This window comes from Protopterus annectens, chromosome 11.part0 (genome assembly GCF_019279795.1).
Source record: "Protopterus annectens isolate FY-2018-M chromosome 11.part0, PAN1.0, whole genome shotgun sequence".
NCBI classification, from domain to species: Eukaryota; Metazoa; Chordata; order Ceratodontiformes; family Protopteridae; genus Protopterus; species Protopterus annectens.
The window spans coordinates 811,837,515-811,862,383 of NC_056745.1; positions in this window are offsets into that span (position 1 = coordinate 811,837,515).

Consider the following 24,869-nt stretch of genomic DNA (forward strand, 5'->3'; position numbering starts at 1 on the left):
TCTTCTTTTCTATCTTCCACTTTCCTTGGAAGTATACATTACTTGTATTCCCCACAAAAGTCTCAAACCCCCACTGTTAGCAACTGTTAGCTATGGTGATGTGAACATGATTGCCCTTCACCTTTATTTTTTTTTAGAAAATGTATGGATTCTGTCGGAATCTGTAAGTCCAAGCAGATATATTTTAATGGTACATGTATAAAGTAGATATCTGTAGTTGTCTCTGAGTTTACTGTAAAGAGTGATATATATATATATATATATATATATATATATATATATATATATATATATATGTATCTATATACACACACACACACACACACACACACACACACACATATATATATATATATATATATATATATGTATGTATACTTTGTTTCATTGAGTCTCATTTCACTGAATTTCATTTCACCCCGACCATATATCTGAAAACACATATTACTGAAAACTCATTTCACTGAATCTCGTTTCACTGAATTGAATTTAGTATATATATATATGGCACTGTGTAGAGTACTGTAAGGTAAATAAAAGGTATATGCCCTTTTCCCCATTGTAGTGTGATCCTGGAGTTAGTATATATAGTTAGAAGGGGTGTGGGGAGGCACAGCCACCCACCTTGTTTGTTTTATATTGTATTTTACCAAAAATTTCAAAATACATTTTAAACACTAGACAAGCATAGTTACAACACCAATGACTAACTCTCTCCAGAAGACAATATGTGCTCAAACTAAATGGGTAGCTGTGCCCAATGCACCCCCCAACTATATATATGCTAACTCCAGGATCGCACTACAGTGGGTAAAACGGCATATACCTTTTACATGCCTTACAGTACTCTACACATTGCCATATATACTAACTGCAGTTCACTGAAATGAGATTCTGTGAAATGAGTTTTCAGCAATTTGAGTTTTCAGTGAAGTGGTCGGGGTGAAATGAAATTCAGTGAAATAAGATTCAATGAAACAAAGTAGACCCATATATATATATATATATATATATATATATATACATATATATATATATATATATATATATATATATATATATATATATATATATATATATATATATATATATATATATATATATATATATATATATATATATTTCTGTACAGCTACCAGGATTCCTAAACTGTGATCATCTTGCCATAAATTTGGTACTGTACATCATGACTGGACAACCATTTTTTTATTAACTTTTATTTCTATAGTGTGCCACTGTAACTGCAATACTCCATTGTGTGCTGAACTGTTTTGGGTTTGTCGTACATTAACCTATTACGATGTTATCTGCAGGTTTCATGCACATATCAATGTAAATTGCCAGATTCCATAATCTTTACAAAATCCGGCCCAATATGTCACTAAATACAGGTCTGATAATTTGTTCCACAAAATACATGTTTGATACTGCATGGAGATGTGAGAAGGCAGAATTGTTCACTTGAATGCATTTCTTGCTCTGATCATTGCTATATATACCCATGCATTGCACTTCATTCACTATCTATAATTTCCATAGCACATATTACCCTGCAATGTCTGTTCTACATATTCTCTGCTTGGCATTGTGCAAACCTGCTTCAATACCTAAGGAAAAATGTCAAACATTTAGTTAAGACTGCCTTAGGTAGCTCAAAAATGCATGGCAGCTTTGCACAGCTGGCAGCACTCTGGGATTTAATCACTCACAAAAATGCACCTGTCAGGTAAATTTTTCTGTGGTGCAAGATGTAAATGAAGTCAGTCAATAGAAAGAAGAAACATGAAGCATTGTTTGATTCCTATTTACAGAACACTTGGACAGAATTTACATTATTTACTTTTTCATTTTTTTTTCTACTTTAAGGTATATTTGTTCTCTGCTTGGCACCATGCAAACACAGTTCACTACTGAAGGAACAAAGTAAAAAATTTAATTTAGGCTGCCTTAGGTAACTCAAACATACCTAGTACCCTTGTGTAGCCCCCCACAGCAGGGAGAGTACTTGCTTCAGTAATTGCACCTGATAGATATCAAATTCTGTGATACAAAGTGTAGCTGAAGTGAATCAAGATAAATAAGGCACATGATGCATTGTTTGAATCCTGTGTAGAGATCACATTGCAATTTATCACAATATGTTTTTTTATTTACCTTCATTTTAAGGTGCACTTGCTCTTTACTTGGCAGTGCACAAACAGGATGCACTACCTAAGAAAAACAGTTAAAAAATTTAGTTCAATCTGCCTTAGATAACTCAAACATGCCTGGTGTCATTGCATGCTACCCCCCATAACAGGGAGACATATCATTTTAGTAAATGTGCTACAAAGTGAAAGTGAAGTGAAATGAGAGAAATAAGGCATATGAAGCTTTGTTTGCATCCTATTTATTGAACAGTTTGCCATGATCCACAATATTTACTTTTCCATGTTTTCCCATTTTAAAGTATGCGTCTCTTCACTTGGCAGGGAGCAAACATGGTTCACTACCTAAGGAAAAAAATTGAAAAATTTAGTTTAGGTGGCATTATGTAGCTCAGCCATGCCTTGCAACATTGCTCTCTTAATTATCATAGAGCTACCTGTGTGTCATAAGGTGCAAGAGTAATGACTTTTAGAAAAAAAAAAACAGGCTAATAAGGGTTCAAAGCTAGCTACATGATGCTTTTTATAGGTTCATAGGTTTATACTAGGCTATCTGCCCTAAGGCATTTATAAGCCTAGCCCAGAGTTTTGTGACTTACGCCACCCCTTATGTTAAAAAATACTGTGCCCATTAGTTTGTTGTGCCTCTGTCCAGCAGTGACACAGAGATGATTCCCAGGGTAAACCTATGATCTCCCATCCACCGGTCAAGATTTCTCTTGAACATAGCCAGCGAGGTGCTCTGCCTCACATGGATCGGGGTTTTATTCCACAACATAGGGAGTCTCTTGGTGACAAATCTATCCTTCCAGCATGTCCTATTTATATCCGTGCTAAGGTTTAAGTTGCTTGCTCTAGTGGATCTGGTAGATTTGGATTTTTTGAGGTGGAGCATGTCCATTAATTCCGGGTTGGACATGGCCTTGTATGTCAGGCACAGGTCACCTCTGAGCAGACGGTATGCGACTGAATAGAGCTGGAGTTTCTTCAGTCTGGCAGCATATGAAAGATTTTGGAGTCCCTTTATCCTTTTGGTGAGGAACTTTTGGGGTCTCTCCAATTGCTGCAGGTGTCGGGTGAGATACATCCCGAATGGGGCATTGTACTCGATCATTGGTCTGATAAGTGAAGAGTACAGGGGAACAATGACCTCACTTGATCTGGATGTGAATCCCTTCATGACCAGGTGGGCAATGTAGAAGGTTTTTCTAACCACTTTAGCAATGTGAGTGTCAAAAGAAAGGCCACTGTCAACCTGGGTCCCCAGGTCCCTGATAACCTCTTCTGTGCTTAGTGGATTGCCACCTATATGGCAGCTTGGGGTTACCTTGTTTTTCCCGAAGGGTATGACTATACATTTTTTGGCATTTAACTTCAGGCCATGGCTTTGGCACCAGCTATCAGTTTCCGTGAGACCCCTCTGAAGAATATCTGTGTCCGATGTACTTTCCACTATGGCTCCCAGTTTGCAGTCATCTGCAAACTTTGTCAGCCATAGTCCTCCTATGTTTGCCTGTACTTCTGAGAAGTAGATGCTGAACAACAGGGGGCCAAGGACTGAGCCCTGTGGGACACCACTTGTGACCATCTTGGAGTCTGACATGGCGCCAGCTACTCTAACCCTGTGGGTTCTGTCCTTTAGCCAGTTTGCAATCCATCTTGTGACATATGGGTTTACATTTAAGCTGGTAAGTTTCTCTATAATACCCGAGTGGGGTATCGTGTCGAAAGCTTTTGCAAGGTCAATGTAGGCTGTATGGACTGCCTTTCCCTCATCAATGGCCTTGGTGACTGTTTTGAAGAAGTCAACCAAGTTCAAAAGGCATGATCTGCCCTTGACAAAGCTAAACTGGGTCGGGTTCAATGTCTGCAAGTCCCCTATGTCTTTGTTTATCAGTTCCATTATGATCCTCTCCATAGCTTTGCAGACCAGGCTTGTTAAGCTTATGGGGCGGTAATTACCACGGTCCGTAGAGGCACCGCCTTTGTGGAGTGAGACCACAGTTGCCGTGCGCCACTCCTTGGGGACGTATCCTGTGGTAAGGCTAAGATTAAACAGCTGCCTTATGTGTGGGTTTAGTTCCTCATTGAGTTTGTGTAGCACACAGCTGGGGACACCATCCGGTCCCATTGATGCTATGTTTTTAGCTTTAGAGAGAGCAGCTTTCACCTGCGCATTGGAGATGTCTGGGAGGCTGCACTCCGCTGGGATAGTTATCTCTCCTTTTGGGGGGGAGAGGGGGGTGAAGTTTGCACTGAACCTGTCTGCCAGTATGTTGGCAATGTCTGTGGTTTCAGTGATTTTTGTATCATTTTGGACTAATTCTGAGCATATCTGGGAGTTTCCACCCAGGTTTCTAACATAGCTGAAGAAGGCCTTATGATTGTCTTTTGAATCTATGGCAATTTTTCTCTCAAAGTTGGCCTTGGATGATTTTATGAGTGCTCGTATATTTTTACTAATAATGATCAAAGGTGTCTTCTCTTTTATGGATTTTGCTCTATCATGTAACAGCTTTCTCCTCTTATTGTAAAGTTTGTTTATGGCTGGGGTCCACCAGACTGGACGTTTGCCCTTGGTGGAAAGAGTCTTGGTTTTATTAGGGATTGCCTGATCCATACAGTCCTGGAGGTGTTCATAGAAGGCATTTGTAAGGGCTTCCGCAGCTTGGGTTGTGGTTTCCACTGGCTCGGGGGCCTTGAAGGATACCACACCAGTCTTGAGTAGTGTGAAGTTTGCTTTAGAGAAGTTCTTCACTGTGGTCTTTTTTGTTTGGGGTGGGGGCGGGATGTGGATATCCAGTGAGATTAGTTTATGATATGATCTCACCAATGAGGGATATACTTCCGGTGTGGAGCATTTTGTCCCCATGTTTGTGATGATGAGATCTAGTATATTTTCTCCTCTTGTGGGAACAGTGACTAGTTTTTCCATGGCATTTGAATTTATGAACTCCAGGAACCTTTGGGCTAGAAAGTTTGAGCTTGAGTAATGTTCCCAGTCTATATTCGGGTAGTTGAAGTCACCCAATATAATGGTGTTTGGAGATACATTTATACCCTCCAGTGTCTTCAGGAAGGCTGTGTGGGGTTCCTGAGTTTGAGAGGGTGGCCTGTAGCATGCTACAAATTGTAGAGCAGTTTTGCCTATGGTTAATTGCACCTGGATGGTTTCCGATGCTTTGTGCATTGCCACCAACCTGGAGGTGTGGGTATCCTTGATGAATATGGATACACCCCCTCCTTTTGTGGTGTGGTCTGGGTTTTGGGGCCGGAACGCATGATATGAGGTAAAACCTGATAGTGCCGGGGTGCTGTCAGGAGCCTTGAACCAGGTTTCAGTCACAGCACAGACATCAATGTTCTCCATACTGAGAATGGCCTAGAGTGCATGCATTTTGAGATTTAGACTTCTGGCATTGAGCAGCATTACCCTTAGTTTCTTCCCATTTTTGTTTTCTAGGGTGGTAGGTTTAGAATTTGAGCCTTGCCTAAAAAAGGCACTATGGGGGTGGCAAGAGCCTTAGCCAATATCTGGAATCCCAGGGGTGACAGGTGCAAGCCGTTCCTTGCGAAGCAGCGTGGCTTGTCAAGCATGTCATCCCAAGCAGACAGACACTGGATCCCCTTTGAATGACACCAGAAATTAAGCCAATTGTTAAAGCTGATCATCTTGTCTCTATGTTGTGGCATCATTCTTGGTGAAGGAAGGATACTGCTCAGGGTCAGGGTCATACCTGCCTGGGCTACATAATCAGAGAGCTCCTCTATGTCTCTTTTCATGTAGTCCAGGGAGGTACATCTCAGGTCATTCACACCAGCATGGACAATGACTGTGTCATATTTGTACTTGCTGTGGAGTGACCCGAGTGCTTGTGTTATGTGGCAGATTCTAGAGCCCGATAGGCAGCTTACTGTGACCCTCTCCTTGCTCAGCCTGGTGAGTGGGATGTCAGTGTGTCTGACTATGGAATCACCTATGACAAGTATGTTTGGTGTTGTATTTGGCCTTAAGAGCTGTGACTGCTTTGCACACTGATTTTGTGGTTTATGTGTTGCCTGTGGTGTGTCATGAGGTGGCGGTTGCTTGGGTGTCTGCTTTGGAGGCCTCTGCTGTTTAGGTAAATTTTTGCTCAGAGCCTCTGAGTATGTCTTTCTGTGTTTATGTGTTTGATTCATTGTTGTGATAGCTTTATGTGAGACTGGTTTTGTGGTGTGTGTAGTTGCCTTCTCCTCCTGTCTGGTCTTGCCAGTCCTGAGTTGAGAAAGCTCAGCCTCCAGTTTGGCTAAATAGCTGCATCTCTCGCAAGTATTTGTGTTATGTGGGAGGAGGAGAGGGTTGTCTGTGTACATGAGGCAATTGTAACATTGCCTCAATATTCCCAGATTCACCAACTGGACAGGAGAGGACGCCAGCAACTGGCCCTTCGACATGCTAGAGAAATTAAGAAGTTAGGGGTGTAACTGAATAAGAGAGGACTTAGTAAGGAAGTGGGTACTCCTGGGGGGGGGGGGGCTTCGCTAGTGAGGGACTTTGTATAATACAGAAGTGCTAAGCCTGAAAAGAAGATGCTTTAAGACAAGTGCTGAGCTTTTTTTTTTTTTTTTTTTTTTGGGAGAAAAAAAAAAAGCTTTTTAGGAACAAGTGCTGCGCTTTTTAGTTAAGGGATATACTGTTTAGATTACTAGTAGAGCAGTTCTAAGGGAAAAAATGAAGAACAGACTTTATGGAGCCAGAAAAAGTTTAACCTTGTTAAACCGGCGCTGCCCGATGCTGCTCTAGTGGCAACTCCGCGCTAAATCGCTCTAAAGCACGCTAAAGCGTGCTTGATAGCAGGGGCTGGAAAGAGCCAGGAATTGACCCAATATGGCCAATAAAACTACAGTTTCAAGTCAGTAACCACTCCCACGGGGGGCAGGGAAGATGCTCAATGTTTTTCACTGCCACTGATCAACAGAGAGACTTTCCTTTAGCCCAAGCAAAAATGGCCTCACATAAACTTACAAACAGTTCAAGAACAGCAAGCCTGTAACTGAACTTTTTTAAATCTCAGAAAAGTGGGAAAAAAGCAAGATTTTTTTTTTTTGTTTTTGGTTTTTCAGAGATAGCAGAGGTTCACAAGTAATATCAAGTTATAACAGTGCAGTAAATGACCCAACACAAGAGTGCTAGGTCAAAGACAGAAAATATACAAGTTTTGAGAAAAAAACAATTTTAAAATTAAGTGCAAACAGGAAATTCAGTAAACAGCTTTTGGTTGTGCTCTAAATACAGCTACTAATGCAGAAATCAAGTTTAACAAGCCAGAAAATGCTCAAACTAGGCAACTATGCAGAAAAACTTAGCAAATAAACAGAGAAAAATACTTAAAATCTCAAAAGTGGCTCCCTTCTTCTCTCAGCGTTTTCTCCTCTTGGTGGGTGCTTCACCAACAGCCAACAAGCCTGAAAAGACGCCAAACCCATGAGGCAACTAGGTTTTAAGAGAGGAAGATGAAGGAGTTTTGGAAATGACCCCTGCTGGTCAATAAAACTACAGTTTCAAGTCAGTAACCACTCCCACAGGGGGCAGGGAAGCTGCTCAATGTTTTTCACTGCCACTGATCAACAGAGAGACTTTACTTTAGCCCAAGCAAAAATGGCCTCACAGAAACTTACAACAGTTCAAGAACAGCAAGCCTGTAACTGAACTTTTTTAAATATCAGAAAAGTGGGAAAAAAGCAAGATTTTTTTTTTGTTTTTGTTTTTTCAGAGATAGCAGAGGTTCACAAGTAATATCAAGTTATAACAGTGCAGTAAATGACCCCACACAAGAGTGCTAGGTCAAAGACAAAAAATATGCAAGTTTTGAGAAAAAACGATTTTAAAATTAAGTGCAAACAGGAAATTCAGTAAACAGCTTTTGGTTGTGCTCTAAATACAGCTAAGGAGCACAGATTTCAGAAAAGTTTTGAATAGGACTGTAACAGTAAAGAAATTTGATAATGTTACAACTGTTTCTTGCAAGCAATTTATCAGTAAGCCTTGCATATTGAAAATATACTTTTTAGCATATATGACTGATATTTCACATACATGCACAACCTAATGTGTGTCTACCTTCCTTGACATGATAATGACTGTACTGCATATAAAACTCACTTGTATATGTATGATGGGCACAATACCATTGTTGCAATCATCATGACCCATCACTTAAATAAGTTATATGTTTAGGACCTTTATGTCTTCTGAAGTGTACAGCTAACATAAACCAACCTGTCTTAATCATTACATTCAACTGCATCCATGTGAACCATACTTACTTGCAGTAAGAATGACTTTTACACAGGAATGCATTTCAAGACAGGATTACAACTACACTCATATAGGCATCTCTGAAGTATATATCCATTCATTCAGATATCTATAAATGTAAAATTTCCATGGTATAATCTTAGCTCCCCTGTGGTAATGTCAGTTAATACATTAAGTTGCAATTTTTTGTCTTCTGTATCCCAGGTGTTCTATTCCCAGCTGCTACAAAAGTATTTTAACATTGGGTAAGCCCCAAACTGATAATATAGCCATGCTCAGCCATCTTTCACCTTCCAAAGTGCAGCACTCAAAAGCAATGCCAGTAGGCAGTCCATTGTAGAACACTGGAAACTGTGACAATGGGTGGTGCATCACACATGGCACAACTCAATGCCATGTTTCACACCTGTACTGGTATCTGCTGTAAGTAGTGTCAATATGGTTTCCAAGGGGCCATCCACTTGCAATCACACACATTGCAAGGCTGTGTGTGTTTGTACAACACATGCGACATCTGAATTAGGTGCCAGTTCAGACATAGTTTGTAAGCTTGACTTTTGTAGACTTGGTTGGTGATGGGTTGACATGGTGCTAAATTTAGAGCACAAAAGGGGTGTTGAGGAGTATGTAATATTTGTGGCAGTCCTTGTGAAGCACTACAGCTGTAGGCTGCTGCAAGGGGATTATAATGGGTCACAGTACAAGGCTGAGGCTTGAAATAGCTTAGCCAAGGCTGTCTGCACTGCAATTTACATTCCACGCAATGGGGAATGAAATTGTCACCACTACAGTGGCCTTGAAAAGCACAAGTAAGACCTCCTAAGCCAATGGAAGGTTGTATTTAGGTCTGGGGACACACACCCAGTTATGTAAGTATTCTTACCCATAACCTGTCTATTGTATGGCAATAATTATCTAGTTAACCAATCCAGTTACTCATTATGCTTTCATGTCTTGTTTTGCTCTCTACAGCTGCAGAGGAAATTGCTGCAAACTATGAGGTGCATTAGTAGAGATTAACTCCATTCTCTTAAACACTAGCATCTTACGCAGGCATATGTCATTAATCTCTTCGATGGAAATTGTATGTTAAAAGCCTGTCCTTAAAACTATGTTTTGTAAAAAATTGTTCTCTTGGAGCTTTTCTCCCTGGGCCTCCACTGAAAATGGACTTGTAATCCAGTTGGACTCTACCGGTCAACAAATGTAAAATATATAAATAAATAAATAAGTAAACTCAATTCAGAGAGGCACTGGATATGTATAAATCAAGCACAAGTCATAATATTATATCCATTCTCTTAAACACTAGCATGTTACGCAAGCATATGTTATTATTTTTCTCAAGCATGTATGCCTTCCCAAATAAGTGTTGCTGCTTGCATTAGGCAATTAGAATCACAGTTTCACAGTGTGTGGGTTCAGTACCTAGAAGCAGCATTTTTCATAAATTGATAATTATCTATAAGATCTTAACAGCAGTCTATTAGGAGGAATTATGTTACAGTAATTGTAATTGTTAAGTTAGAATGCATACGTCCAATCCATCATAGTGAAAGAAAGACAGCTGTTTTTATATCAGATCAATGATATTTATTTATTTAATCCCATATAAATAACATCTATCATATATGGATGTTTTAAATGTTCAGTAGTAAATGATCAAGTTGTTTATCTATTGCCAAATAAACGTTTGTTAACTCATTCACTCCAGTGGAGCTCAGAAAGTTTGCACTGTAACTTCCAATGGGTGGACCCTAAGCCTTTTGACAGAATCAAATTATGTCCTCACATTTCAAGCAAATGCTCATATCTCTGAAACCATAGGGGTTATGAAAGAAGTATTAATGGCAAACTCTTCAGCACATATTGTTTTTATAGTGGCAGCATTCTTTAGGTTCTAGGTTTTAAATGAAATTTTATGTCACAGTAAACACAGTAACTATTGCAATTGTAATATTTTGTAAACAACTTACAATATCTCAGCAGAAGTTCAAATTACACGCATACTCTAAGCAGTATTTTATTCATCTAGTTGAGAGCTTTCATATGAGGCTAAGGAGTTCTATCTGTGTTACTTGGTTGTTGACATATTTAGAAAAATGTGAAAATTATATCTATATAAATTAATATCATAAAACAGCAGTTAATATCTCTTTACCTGCACTCGGCAAAGGTCAAATAGTATGGCAGTTGAGTTTGCCATTGTGCAAACTTTAAGATGAAATATTTTAAAACCTTGTACATATCATAGTTTTAGAATTATTGATGCAAATATGAACAAGCAATATTTGATGCCTTGAGGTGTCAGTAGGATTTAACTGCAGATGCACCTGGAGGCGTCACTCAGATGTAATGAAGTATTGTTACTAACCTTCTATTTAAGGGGTAAAATAAAACATTTCAGAGCTTTACTAGAAAGGCTCACCCAGACTCTGCTACACTTTGCTGTGAGAGAAATGTTAATTTGCTTTTTATTTGTTGTATTTTGTATAATTTTATTGCCTTTTTCTATTTTGAATACTGTGATTTGTTTTCTTTACCTTGTGTTTTGCTTGTATTCTGCTTTTAACTGCATATTAAAACTTGAAAAGAGACCACAGCTCTGTCGCTTGTGAGTCAGGCAGAACTTTTTTCCCCATCCTCCAATGCAATTATTGTTGTGTTCTTAAACACCACTGTCTTTCTAGTTGCCTTCCCCTTATGTTATGTTGACCATATATCTAATTTTCTCTCTGCTTTTACTGGCTTGTGTGAGCAAGCACAAAATTATCATTTTGTGAAATCAGTGCCTTTCAACTATTTAAATTTATTGGCCATCTTACTGTATTCCATAGTACCAGAAAACAAAAGTGACCACCCCCTTTCACTCTATCTTGCTGTTTTAAAAATAGTGACTCTCCACTAAAACATAACTTTTTAGACAGGTAAAACTTAAGTTACCTACTTTCACATCTAACTCCTCTAGTGCACACTGCAGTGTTTAGGATAAACCATTTTTTTCATCTTACCTTTAAGCATCCCTGTGACTCGCACTTGCTCTAAGACCTGCTGGAAAGCACTAGGAAGCCTTAAACTTATACAAGCACTTAACTCTCCTTGTTAATAAGGAGAAATTAATCATAGGCACTAAACAGTAAATAATTGCAAAGTACCTTGCTAAATTAAGGGAAAACAGCTCTTGTACTTTACAAAAAAGCAACAAAGCAGGCATGTCCAAGGGTCAGCTTCCAGTGATTTCTCCTGTCAAACTGGTGAATCTGGGCATACTGGGGCAATGCAGCAATTGCCTCATGTACACAGACAACCTTCTCCTCCTACCATCCAACATTACAACCTGCGAGAGATGCACTTACATAGCCAAACTGGAAGCAAAGCTCTCTCCACCCAAGATTGTGCTAGACAGCCAAGAGGAGAAGGTTAACACCCGCACTTCACCTCAAGCAACACATAGCCCTTCTAAACCCACACCACCAACACCATCACATAGCAACACTAAATCCTTATATGCAGAGGCCCTTAACAGTAACCTGCCCAAGCAACAAGTACCTCTGAAGCTGAAATGTAAACAAACACTGATCACAACCAAAGTGTCACATACCTCACAACACCAGTGTGCCACCCAACAACAGCCCCTAAGGCAAGATAACGTACCCATACTTTAGTCATAGGTGACTCTATAGTCAGGCACACTGATATCCCATTCACCAGGCTGAACAAGGAGAAAATTACAGTCAGCTGCCTGTCGGGTGCCAGGATCCACCACATAACACATGCACTCAAGTCACTCCACAACAAGTACAAATATGACTCTGTAATTGTCCATGTTGGAGTGAATGACTTGAGATGTACCTCCCTGGACTACATGAAAAGAGACATGGAAGAGCTCTCAGAACATGTGGCCCAGGCAGGTATGACCCTAGCCCTGAGTAGCATCCTGCCTTTGCCCAGAATGATACCACAGTATAACGACAAAATGACTGACTTCAACAATTGACTAAGCTTCTGGTGTCAATCAAATATTTAAATATCCAATTTCACAGGAATGTTGTAAATGTTCCCTTGTGGCACTTGTGACTAGTACATTATTCTCTAGATTGTGTAAGAGGTTCAATACCCACCATGGCATACTTGTGTGTTTGTGCATGTATGAGACTGTGTATGTCATTCGGTGGTGAATCCACTTCCCTTGAGAATAATGCATATAACTGTTCTCACAGCTCCCTTATTCTTCATTTTACAATAACATCCCTTTGAAACACAGTGATGGAAGCTTCCTGACAAAAGTGCAATCTCTACTTGAGAGTCAGACTTCTAAGGTGCTTGTGACAAATATATGGATTTCTAAACTGTTTAACCTAGATAGGTTAGAGGTTTCAATACCCTACATGGAAGACTCGTGTGTGTGAGGCTGTGTGTATCCCTTGGGGTTGTATCAATTTCTCCTGAGAATAATATATTTAAATGTGTACACAGCCCCCTTACAACAACTTTTGCAATAACATTTTCTCTGAAATACATTGATGAGTTCATCCTGACAAAAGAGCTATCTCTGCCAAGTGTCAGATTTCTCCTGTGGTGCTTGTGAGTATTACTGTGCTATATAGATTGTGGAAACTAGATAAGTAAGATACTTGATACCTGTTAATATCCAACATGGAAGACTTTTGTGTGTGTGTGTGTGTGTGTGTGTGTGTGTGTGTGTGTGTGTGTGTGTGTGTGTGTGTGAATTTGTATCCATTTTCCTTGAAATAATGCATTTAAATGTGTACACTGCTCCCTTATAACAACTTTTACATTAACATCCTTTCAGAAAAACAATGATGAGTTCATCCTAACAAAAATGTTATCTCTTCCCCAAGCATCAGACATTTCCTGCGGTGTTTGCACGTATTACTATGCACTCTAGATTGTGCAAACTAGATATGTAGGAGGTTTGATGCCTGTCATGTGAGTAATGCTTTTTGTTGTCTTCATTTCCCCTACAGAGGGTATATTTAAATGTGCATGCAGCTCTCTTATAGCAACTTTGACATCCTCTTTGAAACGCATTGATGAGATCATCCTGACAAAAGTACTATCTCTCCTCTAACAGTAAGACTGCTGTAGTGATTGTGAGTATTACAGTGCTTTCAAGTTTGTGTGAGCTAAATAAGTTACAGGTTTGATGCCCATTATGGAAAACTTGTATATGTATGTAACACTTGTTGTTGTCTCCATTTCCCCTGCCAAAGTTATATTTAAATGTGTACACAGCCCCCTTATAATAACTTTTACAATAACAGTCACTCTGAAGCACCCTGATGAGACCATACTGACAAAGGTGCAATTTCTTCTATGAGAATTGAACTTCCCCTATGGCTCTCACATGTATTAAATGTCTTTCAAAATTTTGCAGCTTAGGTAGGAGGTTCAATATCCAACATGGTTGAATTGTATGTGTAGTTGTTCAGAGTTGGGTGAGCATGTGCTCATTCAACCCATACTCTTAATATATTTTCAAACCCAAAGATGACTACACCATTCCTTAGGCCGCCCTTCACATCCACAGCTTCATTACTACACAATGGTGTAGTTATGCATACTGTTTGAAATGTAATGAGTACTATTTTCTATGCATTACTTAAAGGAAACTGCTTATTTAGGTGGTACTGTGTTATGCATTTTTACTTTAGGACATCTTTCCTTTAATGTTTAGAATAACAGTGTCATGGGGTTGAACGATAGCCATTTAATCTTTTTACAAGAGAAATGATGCAAACATTTATTAAGTGGGGAAGGAGGAGAAAGTTTCCATCCTTCACATGTCAGTTTTTTTGTGTGACATCAGTGAGAGCTCTCGATTACGCAATTATATTGTCTGCCTATACCAATGTTTCAACACACTGATGAGATCATTATTTTGCAAATCAATTGAAGCACTTTTAATGCCAGACTTCTTCTGTGGTGCCTGCATGCATGACAGTAATTTCAATAACATTTAAATAGCTAGGTAAGATGCTTGATTACAGCAGTGCCTAACTTTTGAAAGTGTGACTGCCAGTGTGGTCATGATTGTTTTAAACATACATGTAATGGCAACTTTTGCATGCTCTGATATGTCTGTAAAAATAATTTTACCAGATATAACTTCTTGGCAATACACTGCTGATGTCATCCCTTCATTGATGCTATGCTAATGGAAGAAATAATAGCATAATGGTTAAGGTGCCCACCTCAAAAACAGAAGGTGCAGGGTTTGACTCCCACCACGGCAACCAGTCAGGTCCACATACTCTATAGAGTCACCAAACCCAGCACCAACCCATTAACCTATAGATCTATTCATGCACATTATCAGGGGTCCAGGGAAGTAAATAGTGTGGTAAGAAATAGCCAGGGAATTGTTATGGCTAGGCTTGTATAGGCCCAAGGGCTGATAACCTAGTACCAACCTATGAACCTATCCGTCACAATTGTATTTAATATTCTTATACCACACGAAAGGAAGACTCCACAGCAACCATAAAGAATTTAATCCACTGAAAGACCAATGTCACAGTACCAGTAATACACAACCAATGTATAGATATCGTTCTCTCTAGCGCCTCGGCAAATAGCCTTTTCAGAGTAAAAGATAATCTTATACTAACTTCCAACTGCTTTTATATACAACAAACCCCTCCCACATCAATTAACAATCAATTAACTATCAATTATACAATCAGTTAACTAAAAACTTAAAAAACATAAAAAACATAACTTTCCTTTAAAAATATATTGATTAAAGTAGACTTTTCCATGAACAGTCACAATTTAAACCATTCGGTTTGAGAGTATTAAATTTCAGTATCAAATACAATTCTTTTTCTTAACATTTGTTTTATACATTTGTCATTTAAGTATTTGGTATTTTGAATACTATCCAATACTGTTACCCTAATACCATCATTTTTGCCTCCATGAAGGCTATTAAAATGCATAGCCAAGGGACTAGTTTCTTTCTTATTTGTAATGTCTCTTACATGCTCTTTAATTCTACAAGCTAATGTTCTTTTGGTTTCTCCAATATAATATTTTTTGCAGGGGCATTCAATACCATACACTACTGCTGTTGAATTACAGTTATAAGTTCCCCTTGTTTCAAAAGTAATTCCATTAATTTCATCAAATTGTTTCACAACAAACCTACAAATAGTGCATTTGCCGCACCTTTTCATACCCTGTTGAGTAACTTGTGTATACAGTAGCATATTTGGCATTTCAAATCGACTATGGACCAAAAAGTCCTGAATATTTCTGCCCCTTCTATATGAGAAACTAATATTTTTATCAAACAAATAATTCAATTCCTTTTTTAATATATTCCAACTATACCTAATATGTTCATTAATATTTTCAGATAACACTGAAAAGGTAGAAACAAAGTACATTACATCCCTTGACTCTTGTGGTACATTCCATATTGCCCCTTTATTATATTTTCCTTGATTTTTAATTTTTCTTAAGCTTTCTTTAAGATAATATTCTTGATACCCCCTCAATTTAAACTTATTGTAACTTTGTACATATTCTTTTTCCCTAATATTAGGGTTACTACATAATCTTTTTACCCTAATAAATTCAGTATATGGAATTGCCTTCATAATGTGTTCAGGATGGTGACTGCTACCATGGAATACTGAACCTGCTCCTTGAAATTTTCTATGAATTTGATATTCTATCAGCTTATTATTTAATCCTATTAGTGAAACATCTAAATATTGCACTTTCTGTCCCTTTTGAAGTCCATCAAACTTTATATTCATACTATTATTCTGTATTTCCTCCAAAAACATATGCAGATCTTCTTGTCCACCCTTGCAAATGAATAACAAATCATCTATAAACCGATAATATTTATGGACATATTTTTTAAAAAAAGATGTTATTATATATATGTTTACTCTCAAAATATCCCATAAATACATTTGCATAACTTGGGGCAAAGGCTGCTCCCATTGCCGTGCCCTGCCTTTGCCTATATATTGAACCATTAAATTCAAATATATTATTTTCCAAACAAATACCCATTAATTCCAATACATACTGAACTGCATCTGTCTCACCCATAAAATATTCAATGGCAGCCTTTCCATCTTCATTTTTTATGTTTGTATACAAACTAACCACATCAATTACTACAAAATACATATTATCCTGCCAAATAATGTCTTTTACTTTAGAAATCAAATCAAACACATCCTTAATGTAAGAAGGTAGATTATACACAACTGGTAACAAATAATTATGTAAAAATTTTGAAATGTTTTCCAAAAGCCATTTGTGGCTGAAACTATCGGGCGTCCTGGTGGAGGAAATATATTTTTATGTATTTTTGGGATGCAGTAAAAGCACGGCATTCTGGGTGCATTAATGTTAAACTTATCTTTTATATCTCTATACGAGAAATACTGCAGTCTATAACCCCTGTCTATAGCATATTCATACTTTTGTTGGGCTTCTATATATTCATTTAATCCCACTTTTTCATAGACTTCATCATTCTTTAGATGTGCATAGCACATATCCAAATACTGGGCCACATTTAAGATTACCAATTTCCCTCCTTTATCAGAAGGTTTGAATATTATATTTTTATCTTTACTTAAACTATTCAAACATTCCCATTCTGTTTTAGACAGATTATACTCCATTTCTTTCTTATAGCTTTGAAATTTTTTAAATTCTGCTTCTACATTATGTGTTAGGGCCTTTTGAAAATATATAATATTCTCATTGCTCTGTATTGGCATAAAAGTACTAACTGTTTTTATCATAGTAGTATCAAATGCTATACATTCATCTAATTCTGAATTGCAGGAAAAGAATTCTTCATCCCCATTACAAACAGAAACATCGTGACACATATTAGATTCATTATTTTGATGTTGAAACATGTCCATTAAATACAATTTCCGACTAAAATGAAATATATCAGCCTTTAATAAATGTACCCTTGGAATCACCGTGGGTACAAATTTTAACCCTCTGTTTAAAACATTTAGGGCACATTGCGACAAATTTCGTCCAGACAGATTTATCACATACTCACTCTTAGATGAATCACAACTGGTATAACTAGTTTTAATCCCACTGTTTGTCCCATTTACTTTTTTTATTTGTACGCTCCTTTCCGTAGCCCTCTCTGTTGTAACTTTGTCCATTCCAACTCCGTTTCCGATTGAAACGGTTATCTTGAAATGCGTTCATTCCCTTATTGTTCCCCGGTTTCGGAAGCACTGGAAACTCTTCGTTATCAGTATCTCCCTCTGTGTGCGATAAGCCACTTTCCGCTGAAGTGCACGCCATTCCTTCCATATCCGACTCCTTCTCCTTACGTTCAAAACGCACCCGTTGTCGTCGTGCCTTAGGATTGGTCGAAAGAAGAAACGCCCTCTTACTTTCATAGTCACGAAGATCTCTATGTAACTTACTTTTTTTACGGTCTATGAGCTCAGACTCATACAACATTAACTGTTCATTTGTCTTAACCAAAAACTGTTGGAGCTCATCTTGTTTGATTTTGCTGGATATATCCGCACACAGTACTTTTATTTCTTCTCTCAGCTTGTGCTTTTTCAACACATCTCTTTCTATGAGTATCCTTATCCATTCTTTACTGCACCGATGTGCAGCTGCCAACCATCTATCATAGAACTGTTTATCATCAGAGCAAGTCAAATCAAACGGAGTAGATGGATTTTTAACACTTCGCAACCCTCTAGGAGTGATGTCTAACTCCTCATATCGCTGGAGACTTTGTAAGTTCAAAAATACTGAAGTCTCTTTAAATAATAGCTTTTCTATTTGAGCATATGACTCACGAATTTCAGGTGCAATTAATGTTTCCAATTTCTTACCCACACGTGCAAAAGGGTTCTGTTGCCACAGCTTACGCTCCTGTTGCCACTTGTTATATATAACAGATGCAGCCTCTCCGCCATATACCTCATCCCTTGCTTGTACAGCCCCAGTGTTAACAGTACCACCTGTACCATTCGAAACGGCAAAAAAACTGTCAATAGATTTTTGTGTGCTGTCCATAGCAGTCTCTCTAAACATCCTTGGTAACGCTGCAAAGGAGTCACTAGCCATCAATGGATACCACAGCAAATACTGACGAAAAAACTTCTTATACCACACGAAAGGAAGACTCCACAGCAACCATAAAGAATTTAATCCACTGAAAGACCAATGTCACAGTACCAGTAATACACAACCAATGTATAGATATCGTTCTCTCTAGCGCCTCGGCAAATAGCCTTTTCAGAGTAAAAGATAATCTTATACTAACTTCCAACTGCTTTTATATACAACAAACCCCTCCCACATCAATTAACAATCAATTAACTATCAATTATACAATCAGTTAACTAAAAACTTAAAAAACATAAAAAACATAACTTTCCTTTAAAAATATATTGATTAAAGTAGACTTTTCCATGAACAGTCACAATTTAAACCATTCGGTTTGAGAGTATTAAATTTCAGTATCAAATACAATTCTTTTTTTCTTAACATTTGTTTTATACATTTGTCATTTAAGTATTTGGTATTTTGAATACTATCCAATACTGTTACCCTAATACCATCATTTTTGCCTCCATGAAGGCTATTAAAATGCATAGCCAAGGGACTAGTTTCTTTCTTATTTGTAATGTCTCTTACATGCTCTTTAATTCTACAAGCTAATGTTCTTTTGGTTTCTCCAATATAATATTTTTTGCAGGGGCATTCAATACCATACACTACTGCTGTTGAATTACAGTTATAAGTTCCCCTTGTTTCAAAAGTAATTCCATTAATTTCATCAAATTGTTTCACAACAAACCTACAAATAGTGCATTTGCCGCACCTTTTCATACCCTGTTGAGTAACTTGTGTATACAGTAGCATATTTGGCATTTCAAATCGACTATGGACCAAAAAGTCCTGAATATTTCTGCCCCTTCTATATGAGAAACTAATATTTTTATCAAACAAATAATTCAATTCCTTTTTTAATATATTCCAACTATACCTAATATGTTCATTAATATTTTCAGATAACACTGAAAAGGTAGAAACAAAGTACATTACATCCCTTGACTCTTGTGGTACATTCCATATTGCCCCTTTATTATATTTTCCTTGATTTTTAATTTTTCTTAAGGTGCAATTTCTTCTATGAGAATTGAACTTCCCCTATGGCTCTCACATGTATTAAATGTCTTTCAAAATTTTGCAGCTTAGGTAGGAGGTTCAATATCCAACATGGTTGAATTGTATGTGTAGTTGTTCAGAGTTGGGTGAGCATGTGCTCATTCAACCCATACTCTTAATATATTTTCAAACCCAAAGATGACTACACCATTCCCTAGGCCACCCTTCACATCCACAACTTCATTACTACACAATGGTGTAGTTATGCATACTGTTTGAAATGTAATGAGTACTATTTTCTATGCATTACTTAAAGGAAACTGCTTATTTAGGTGGTACTGTGTTATGCATTTTTACTTTAGGACATCTTTCCTTTAATGTTTAGAATAACAGTGTCATGGGGTTGAACGATAGCCATTTAATCTTTTTACAAGAGAAATGATGCAAACATTTATTAAGTGGGGAAGGAGGAGAAAGTTTCCATCCTTCACATGTCAGTTTTTTTGTGTGACATCAGTGAGAGCTCTCGATTACGCAATTATATTGTCTGCCTATACCAATGTTTCAACACACTGATGAGATCATTATTTTGCAAATCAATTGAAGCACTTTTAATGCCAGACTTCTTCTGTGGTGCCTTCATGCATGACAGTAATTTCAATAACATTTAAATAGCTAGGTAAGATGCTTGATTACAGCAGTGCCTAACTTTTGAAAGTGTGACTGCCAGTGTGGTCATGATTGTTTTAAACATACATGTAATGGCAACTTTTGCATGCTCTGATATGTCTGTAAAAATAATTTTACCAGATATAACTTCTTGGCAATACACTGCTGATGTCATCCCTTCATTGATGCTATGCTAATGGAAGAAATAATAGCATAATGGTTAAGGTGCCCACCTCAAAAACAGAAGGTGCAGGGTTTGACTCCCACCACGGCAACCAGTCAGGTCCACATACTCTATAGAGTCACCAAACCCAGCACCAACCCATTAACCTATAGATCTATTCATGCACATTATCAGGGGTCCAGGGAAGTAAATAGTGTGGGAAGAAATAGCCAGGGAATTGTTATGGCTAGGCTTGTATAGGCCCAAGGGCTGATAACCTAGTACCAACCTATGAACCTATCCGTCACAATTGTATTTAATATTCTCCTGTGGTATTGGCTGTTTATAAGGAACAGTAAAGACATTGTAAGTGGATAGGTAGGTGGTTTGATTCCACTACTGCTTCAATATTGTGGCAGTTATTACTGCCATATAACATTGACCTCCTCAGAACCACCTTTATGTGTCCATCTAAATATGGAGTAGAATTACAGTGCCACTCTGTGACACTGGCTAGAGAAAAACATTTTGCCCACACAGTGGTTACATACTGCTAACATACCTGCAGCACGTCACATTTGCAGTATGTATTCCCCTGTGTTGCATGACTTAGATAGTGTACTATGTACATGGTGTAACTACAAACGTAGAATGCTGGAGTCCAGCTGTAGGTATGTCCTTCACCATCATACTTTGTATACTTTCCTACAAGAACATATATGATGTGTAACTGCACAGTATTATTGTGGAATTCAGACTCTTTTAAGCTTAAACATCCAGCTTATAAACAGTGATAATGTCATCCATTTAACTGAGTACTGTCTTGGTTGTACCTCAAAATGGTCAGGTGGTGCTTACATTTCAGCCACAGATGTTTAGCTTGTAATCTTGGGTAGTTATTTGAAATCCATCTACTTGTGCTCAGAGTACATTGTTTTGGTACTGTTGTGACTGTACATGTCAATAAGAGTGTTGTCATTCACACTGGCTTTGTACACATATAGATGTTGGCTCATCTTACTGAGAACCCTGACACTTTGTCATGTAGCAATGCTTTTTTTCAAAGAAATGATGACATTAGCTTCATGCTCCTTACATTATATATGTAGGAAATGTTATCCTCTGGCATGGGGAAATAGGACAACATGCTGACTGTTTATTATGTACTACAGCAATCACAGGTATACATATCCCTTGCAGGAAGTACATGGTGTCATGCCTTCACACAACCACATGTCACACGTGTGACATTACTGCCATGGTGCATTCATCCTGGGAAATATCCTTGTGTTTTCTGTCGTGACTGTTAGCATTGTTGGGCCTTATACTGTAATGCATAACTGAAATGTACCACAGTGATAATGCATCCATTTATATTGCGACAGACCTCCAAGATACTTTCATCCCAGATCTTGCTTACCACACATACAGATGATATAATACGTTAGTATAGGTGGCTTGTTCTACTATTTGTACAACTTCCAATGTAGTGCTTGTGGTTCATGCAGATGTCATTAGGCAGTAGAGTTGCATCATTTCCTGTTCAATTCCTGACAGGGGCAACATTGCATGAATCTAATGCTGTCACAAAAAATACTGCTTTTTATCCATTTTTATGTTGGACAATGATATGTCATCACAGGTTGTGACTGCTTGGCATTGAAATGTTTATTTGGGGGCATGTCATGCTGTGAGCCCTCCTATGGCACATCCATTGAGTACTGGCATTTATAGCATACCTACACAGATATACTGGTGATCAATTCTGAGACAATGTGTATCAAAGTCAGTCAGTCATACTGCAATGCTCAGTGTTGTGTGGACAGTAACATGTGTAGCTTGTGTCTGGCATTCTGACTAACTCTGATTGTTAATATGATCTCCATACTTCCTGTGTTGATTCATACATTCAGTTCAGTTATTTGTGACATCCTCCATTGCTATCTGATGTGGCACAGGCAGACAATAGAGGGGTCTGAGGAGGGCATTGTATACTAGGCAGGGCTTTGAAACTGCTGACATCTATCTGTCAGATTGCACACAGCCATGTTGTACTCCCTTCGGGGGTTTTCTCCCTCATGTTACTGATATGCATGTATCTGTTGTGCCTGGGATTGCTATGCATCTCTCTGATATCTGTTTGGGCATGTGTTCTGAAAGGACATGATACAAATGTTTCTTAGGTCATTTATTGTTAATATGTATTACCTTTTCACAAGAGAATTGTGCCCTGTATTGCATGTCATCCTCTAGACATGTATTTAATACTGCAGTTGTCTCCATCACAATATATGGCTTACTAGCAGATCTGTGATTCCATAAGTGTGTCTGTATGTATGGAATGCAGGGTGACCACTAGGAGATGTGATTAGCAATACAACCAAAGGTTTTGTAAAAGATAACCAAAATTGGAGTGCTGTTCTGTTACTCTTCCCTTTAATTTCATGTGAGCATGCTCAGTAGTAAAAATGTTATACATATTTGCAAGTCAGCACTGGCAACACTGGAGTACTGACATGTTATCTACTCAGTCTTGACATCAATTCCTTATGTATGCTCTTTGTTATTAGATTGCCATGTATCATTTACATAAACATACAACACTTGCCTACCTATTACATGCTCATAGGTGATGAACCCCTTTCCTATTGGTGTCACAGTAATTTCCTTGCATAGACATGCTTATTTCTGAATTACCTGGCATTACAGCTATAATGTTCCTTTGTTCTTCATTGGTGCTTCCAGCTTTCATAGATAAATTCTTTGTATATACATCCTTATTTGCTATGAATACATTTTGTGCATTCACCCCATAATATAACTTCCATCCTTGAGAACTGTTATCTAATATCAACTATTTAATTAACATGTATATCACATCTACAGTCCCCTTTGTTACATGCAGCTTTATGTCCTTATCCCCATCCTTTATCAGCATATCCATTATTATTCATGAGGATCATTATTATTCAATTCAGGATTGGCATTCACAGTAATTATCATTACATCAGTCTTGCAAGTTTTATGTTCTAAAGGCTTCCTATATACTTTCATCACATTTGCATGCAAGATATGAGTACACTTTAAACATTTCCACTCTACAACATTGCTATGCTATTATACCACATTTTTATATTGTATCACATTTATTTGAGTATGAACTCCCATTTTACTTCCCCTTTTTCTTTATCGTGTCCATGTACTTGCCCTTAATATGTGCTGACTATGGCATGCGCTCACATTTCAGCACTGCCTATGTGCAATCCAATTTGTTTACATTGTGTGCTGCTGTACGCAAGCACCATCCCATAGCTGTAAGCACTATTGCTGGCCATAGAAAGGTGCTTGCATCTATGAAGATGTGATGAGCAGCATGCATATTCAATTAGCAGTGCTCCTCATTGCACCAATGCACTTACTTCATGTGGCAGCACCAACACAATTGTTAATGAATCCCAGGGAAACAGATGCATTACTTAAATATATATGCTAGAAGACTGGAAAGCATGAAATGGCTGCATAATAACTTCATAAAATGTACACATTCTGATGGCTATTCATTCTATCGGCGCTTACTTATGGTTGAACTACAGTCCAGTATATTAATAATGCTCATGTTTATCCCACATACTTGAATATAAAAGCCAAAGCCTTTAAACCAAATATAATGTATTATATAACAGTATAAAGGTTTACCTGTTAAAGCAAATATGACCAAAATTTCGCAAACAGTTTAGCACCATATATTTTGTCCACTAAGTACTCAAATTGCAACCCTGACCTTTAAGACAGGAGGTCAAAAAGTTTTCATATACTAGTCCCAGAGCTGGATCCAGTACTAGGTGACCTAAGCAACTGCCTAGAGCATGGTGATGGCAGGGGGGGGTCCTAATCATGCAATGTTAATTTACAAAAAGGGAAGGTTTCTTAAAATATTTCAGAAATATCTGATCCTGTTTGGTATGTGTATGATGTCCATTCCTGCATTCCTGTTTGCAATACTGCTGTGTGCAATGACCAGTCCTGCTTGCTTCTGTTTGCATGCTGTTGTTGCCCATGCACAGCAAATAAGGAGACTTTCCAGAAATTATGTGAGATTAAATCTCATAGCAGAGAGCAAGAATGGACCTATTTCTTTTGGGAGTATCACTTTACAGCAGAAACAGAAGGGTAGCATGTTGTGTTGCAGTAATGGAGTCATTTCTTTTGGGAGTATCACTTCACAGCAGAAGGAGAAGATTAGTGTGCTGTTTTGAAGTGGGTCAGATGTGACTGTGAGCAAACTGTTTTCCTTGCAGTAACAGAGTGATTTCTTTTGGTGTGTAGAGACACAGGAATATAGAGTATCATTTTGCAGCAGAAATAGAGGGTTAGTGTGCTTTTTTTGAAGGATGGCAACTTCTTTTACAGGAAAAGACAGGTGTATGCA